Genomic DNA, 5,694 nt, shown 5'->3' on the forward strand with positions numbered 1-5,694 from the left:
TGTAGCATTGTCTAGTTTAAATTATTGCTAATATTTTTTTGCATAAACTGAAGTTCATAATATTAAAAATTCATTATTTTGTATCTTTGAAAGTAAAGTGTTTGATATTTAATTTAGTAGTCTTACAAAATAGTTTTAATGATCAGACAGAATTAACTGGTTTTATACATTTTGTTACTGTTTATATGTAAGCAACTCGCCTCAAAATGTAGTTTTATATTTTGTACATTTATTTCATTACTAAAATAATTTTCTGCTAAAAGATTTTTCAGAAAGCCAGATAAAGTCACAGATATTTTAGCATCTTTTCCAGAGTCTACCTATCATGCACTTGCTCACTTAAAACTTACAAGCTTTAAATTAGTTCTTTAAATGAGATACTTGATTTAACACATATATCTATATTGTTTGATCAAAACCAATATTACTAGGGGAGAATGTATGCAGTATGAAAATAAAAAGTGAATGGCTGTATGTACTGAATAAAAAGAATATTGCATTATAGTAAGAAGTGCATTTTTTTTTTCTCCCTTCCCTCCTCTTGCCTCCTCTACCTTAATTCCTACTTCATTCTCAAACACCCCACTGCAATTAAAAAAAAATTATAAAAGAGTTATACACTAAAACCAAGTGGGATTTATGTCAGGTATGTAAGACAATTTCAACATTTTAAAATGAATTAATATAATTCATAATATCTACAGGCTAAAGAGAAAAATAAAATATAATCCTATCATTAGATATAGAAAAGTTATTTGACAAAATTCTACACCTCTTCATGATTAAAACTCTCAGCAAACTAGGACTAGAGATCTTATTCAACTTGATAAAGAACATCTATAAAAACCAGCATTAACATCATACTCGAGAAACTAGAAGCTTTCCTGCTAAGATCAGGAACAGTGCAAAATGTTACACCTCACCTCTCTCATTCATTCTGCTGGAAGTCCTACCTACTACAATAAGAAAAAAAAGGAACTGGAAGGTAAATAGATTGAGAAAGAAGAAATACAGTTGTCTTTTATCCACAGATGTGACTGTAGAAATCTGATAAACCACAATTATAAAACCTAATAAGTTGCTACAAAGTAACTCATGATTACAACCAACAATCAGGAGTTATACTGTGAATTGGTGTGATATGATCACTGCCCTTACCCAAACTGCTTAAATCACCCTCCTGATTTTCTGAAATTCAATTTCTGCTTTTCTCTATAGTTTACTGCTGGGGATAACAATCAAAAGAATGTGACCAGTGGGTTGACCCATGAACCAAACCTGGGTATCAGAAGATTCTTCTTACCACCACCTGTAGGGATGTGCTATTTAGCTTCAGAATCACTGAAGATGTTATTTCCCAGGTCTACTAACTGACATCTCTCCATTCCAAATTTACAGATCCAATTCACCTAGAACAGGCTTTCTCTTATTTAGTTTCCTGTTGTATCTTCTTACAATGGTGACAACAAAAGACTATACATCACCAGAAACTCACAGTTCTGAATATGCTTGGACACGAAAACACCATGAAGATACTATGGGAGTTTGGGGAGGCCTGCTAATTCTTTTCATTCCCAGGCAAAGAGGATAGAGTTTATTTGCAATGTGGTAATGTCATCTTATTTACCCACTTAGCACAATGGACATACTCAGATGTATGGGCAGGGTTCTATTGCAAATGGAACAGATAACTGGAATTTGCACATTTCACCACAATATTTAAAAAAGCAAAAAAAAGTTAAGGAGAAGTCACAAGACTAAGATTAGATCTGAATTCTTCAAATTTCCAGGCTTTTTCTACAACACACATAGTTTGCAGATGTCTCTTGTCATTGTTTCCAGGAATCTCTGATCTAGCCAGTTAAGTAGGTTTTGTTTATGATGTTAATCTAGGCTAAATTAAAATCCTGCTTAACAACTGGAGACCTGCAGGAATAAAGCCAAATCTCTAACTTTCAATTCAAACCTTCAAAATAATCACCTATTATACCAAACAAGGAGTATTAAGGAGTTCCCCAGGTTATATGGAAAGAAAAAAGAGAAAAACAGAATCATAGTTAACATTGAAAACACTAAATAAATGTTAAATTTCAGATCCACTGATAAAAAAACCTATTAGCTTCCAGCTGTACACTACCATGTTTTTCTGCAGGTTTCTTAGGGACCCAATGTAATCTATAAAGCCAGGTCTTAAGGAAGCATGCTATTTCCTGAGGCTGATTCTGTGCTTTCTCATCTTTGAAATCAGAATAAGTGGGCAGACCCCCTTGAAAAAGTGGTGTCCTTAAGATGGTTAATATTACAGGTGGTTTTGGCTAGACCATTGTGCCCGGCTGTTGAGCCAAACACCACTCAAATGTTGCCCTGAAGATGTGTTTTGTACATGTGGTTAACATCTACAATCAGTGAATTTGAGTGGAGCAGTTTCCCTTGGATAACGTGAGTAGACCTCACCTAATCAACTGATGACAGCCTGAAGAGCAAACTCTGAAATTTTTGGGAAGAAGGAATTCAGCCTCAGGATACAATAGAGAAATTCTGCCTGAGTTTCCCACCTGCTACAGTTTCTCTGCTGCAGGGGTGGGGTGATATTGTGCCTTATAAGAAATATGTATAATTGGTCTTCATCTACAGTTCCTGGCTCACAACTTCCAAAATGTGGATTTTCTTGAGCTACTATAGCAATGAGAGCATCTTTGGTCTTATAGTTCCTCCAACCCTTGTAATTTCCCAAGTGATAAGGGCATGGGAGCATTTATTATAATTATGTTCTTGTCCCCAGTTACTGAGGAGAAAGTTTCACATCCATAACTTTAAATAGGTGTCTTATTATTCATTTTTTCTTTAAGATAAAAATCTTAGTTTTCAAGGAAATTCAAGATGCATAAAATACAAAACAAAAAATACAAAACAACATATATTTCAGTCTACCAAGAGAGCTGGAGCATGGAAGTCCAAGGAACTGGGTCACTTACCCTTATTTTTAACTGCCTTATTTTTGTGATGAGAACAATTTTTATTTTATTATGGGAGATACTAAAGTTTATATTAAGCCTGCTGGGTCTAGATTGCTTTTAGGTCAAAATAATCCACATGCCAAAGTGGTACATTTTGAGGATTCTTGTTCTGAACCCATTTACTTCTCTGCAGATTTCAGGCCTTCTAATCTCTGTAATTCTGAGAGCCTTATCTCTGATTGGTTCTGTTTCTCTGGAGAGAATAAATGGAGATTCAGCACTCCCTGGGTACACAGCACCATGCAGGTGGGCTATATGATGGGGGTCCAAAGCCCAGCCAAGACCTTCCCTACAAGTGATGACCTATGAGGTGGAGATGCTCTCTGAAGGCAATGAAGACAGAGCCTCCAGAAAAGGGATGGAATGCTGGTGAACACCAACTTCTATTTATTTTTTTGGTATTAGCAAGAAATATCTCTTTCACAGAGTTCCCTAGGCACAGATTGATAAACACAGAGAAATTCAGTGATGAAATGGTGATCCATTGGGAAGATAACCAACTACCTGCTCCCTGGGACCAGTGCACTCTCTTCCCACCTCGCCCAGGCTGCAGTCCACCATGTCCAGTGACACTAAGGTGCTGTCTCAGACAAGGTTAACAATATCGTGCAATCTCATACTGACGTGGGCAGGCTGCACTTCTTTATGTGGGCTGGAATTGCTTTGCTACAAAATGTCCCTTCTCCATGGACAGCAACCTATTGTTAAATCAGATGCCATACTGCCATGGTTCTCAGACATTGGTGGTTACTGTCACTGAAATGTCCCGGTTGAACCCCCAGTCTAGATCTGAGGCATCTTCCCAGGGACTAGAACTGGAGGGGGAGAGCAGCCTAAAGCTGGTCTTTCCACCTTGAGCACAGAAGGGTTTAAAGGGAGCCTCCCTGGTGGTCTAGAGATTTGGTCTGAGTTCCATCCCCAGCCAGGGGGCTACCCATATGGTACAGCAGACCGCTCCTATCTCACCCCCTGCTCCCCTCACCAGTGTATTTCAGCAGATCTACCTGTTCTGCTCCTCACTCTCTGGTGAATCCTCTCACCCCTGCCCCCCCATCTCTGGCCTGTACCCCAGTTCTTTACAAAAAAATTTTAAAAATGGTCCAAAGGGTCTGCTTAGCACAAGGGAATATGGTGATAGACTATGGGTGCTTTGGTGGTGGGAGAACTATGGTGACCACACCTGAGGGGAGAAATCATACATTTTCCAAAAATTAAATAAAAACAAAAGTTCTGCTCAGAAGGAAGGAGCTTGGTTTAATGTCTGCTCTCTCCACCTGATAATTCTTTGTAATTTTTCAACAAAGGATCTACAATTTAATGTGCACTGGGCCCACCAGTGGGAAGTCTCTGTCCCTTCCTATGTCTTCCCACCAGCAAATCTTCTCTCATCCTCCCTCCGGCTTATTTATCCCTGACTCCACCTACAAAGGAGACAGTAGAGAATAGCTCAACTTTTCTTTTTGTTCTTTAGTGCCCAGAACACACAGTGTTTAGAAAGAAAATTATGTAGGCTATGATTTGGCAGAAAGCAGGGTAATAAAAAGTTTCGAGACCTAGGTAGGATAAAGAAGTAATAATGTTATAGATTAATCAGTGTCCACTGATTATCACACAACTTTTATTTTTTGCCTTTTAAAATGACACATCTATTTTAATTTCACTTGCTTCCCTTTGAGTGTTGGAATGCATATATTTTCTTTCCCATGTGCAGATAAAGAAACTGAGGCACAAAATTGGGAACTCCCAGGACTGCAAGATGAGGTCCATTCTTTCTGCATGGATAGCTCCAATCAGTTACCACTGATAGATGACCCTCTAAGGGTTTGGAGATGATGTCTCCTTCTTGCTCTGACTAGTTCATGGAACTGGTATTTTTACCAAGCCTTCATTTCAAGGGAAAAATCATCTTAATGATATTGTAGAAGGCACAAGCCTCAGTTGTCTGAGTCTAATTTTATCAACAGATTCCCAGAAATAATTCCTGGAAGCATCACAATATCCTACACACTTCATTTCTCACACGGGTCAATTCTTCAAGACTGGGAGAAATACATGTCTTTCTTAACATATATAAATAAAGACGGAAACCAAAATAAAATGAAAAAACAAAGGAATATGTCCAGTTGGAGAGGAAGTAATCTTCCTCCACTTTTCTAGGTTGGTATTAACTTGAAGTTAACAGTAATAAAGGCTTACATTATAAAATAAGAAAAATCTAAACTAAGCAATTTATCTTTACACCAAAAGTGATTTGAGAAAGAACAAATAAAGCCAAAAGTTTGCAAAAGAAATTAAATATTACAATTAGAACAGAAATAAGTAAAACAGAAGCAAAAATAATAAAAAGATTACTAATGAAATATTAAAGAAAGCAAGAGTTTGTTCTTTGAAAAGATAAATAGACAAATGTTTAGGTTCATATTATATATTAGAAATGTAGAATTAGAATATTAATTAGAGGTATACTATAAATATAGAAATAAAATATTAGATATTAGAAATGAAAAGGGAGATATTACGGCAGATACTACAGAAATATAAAGGATCATAAGAGACTACTATGAACAGCTACATGACAATAAATTTGATTATCTTGAAAAAATAGGTACTTTATAGACAAATATATTTTACTAAGATTAAACCATAAAAAAATAAAACTTGAAAAAACTAATCACAA

Source organism: Talpa occidentalis, unplaced genomic scaffold (genome assembly GCF_014898055.3).
Source record: "Talpa occidentalis isolate TD23 unplaced genomic scaffold, MPIMG_talOcc4v2.1 talOcc4.10, whole genome shotgun sequence".
In the NCBI taxonomy this organism is placed as follows: domain Eukaryota; kingdom Metazoa; phylum Chordata; class Mammalia; order Eulipotyphla; family Talpidae; genus Talpa; species Talpa occidentalis.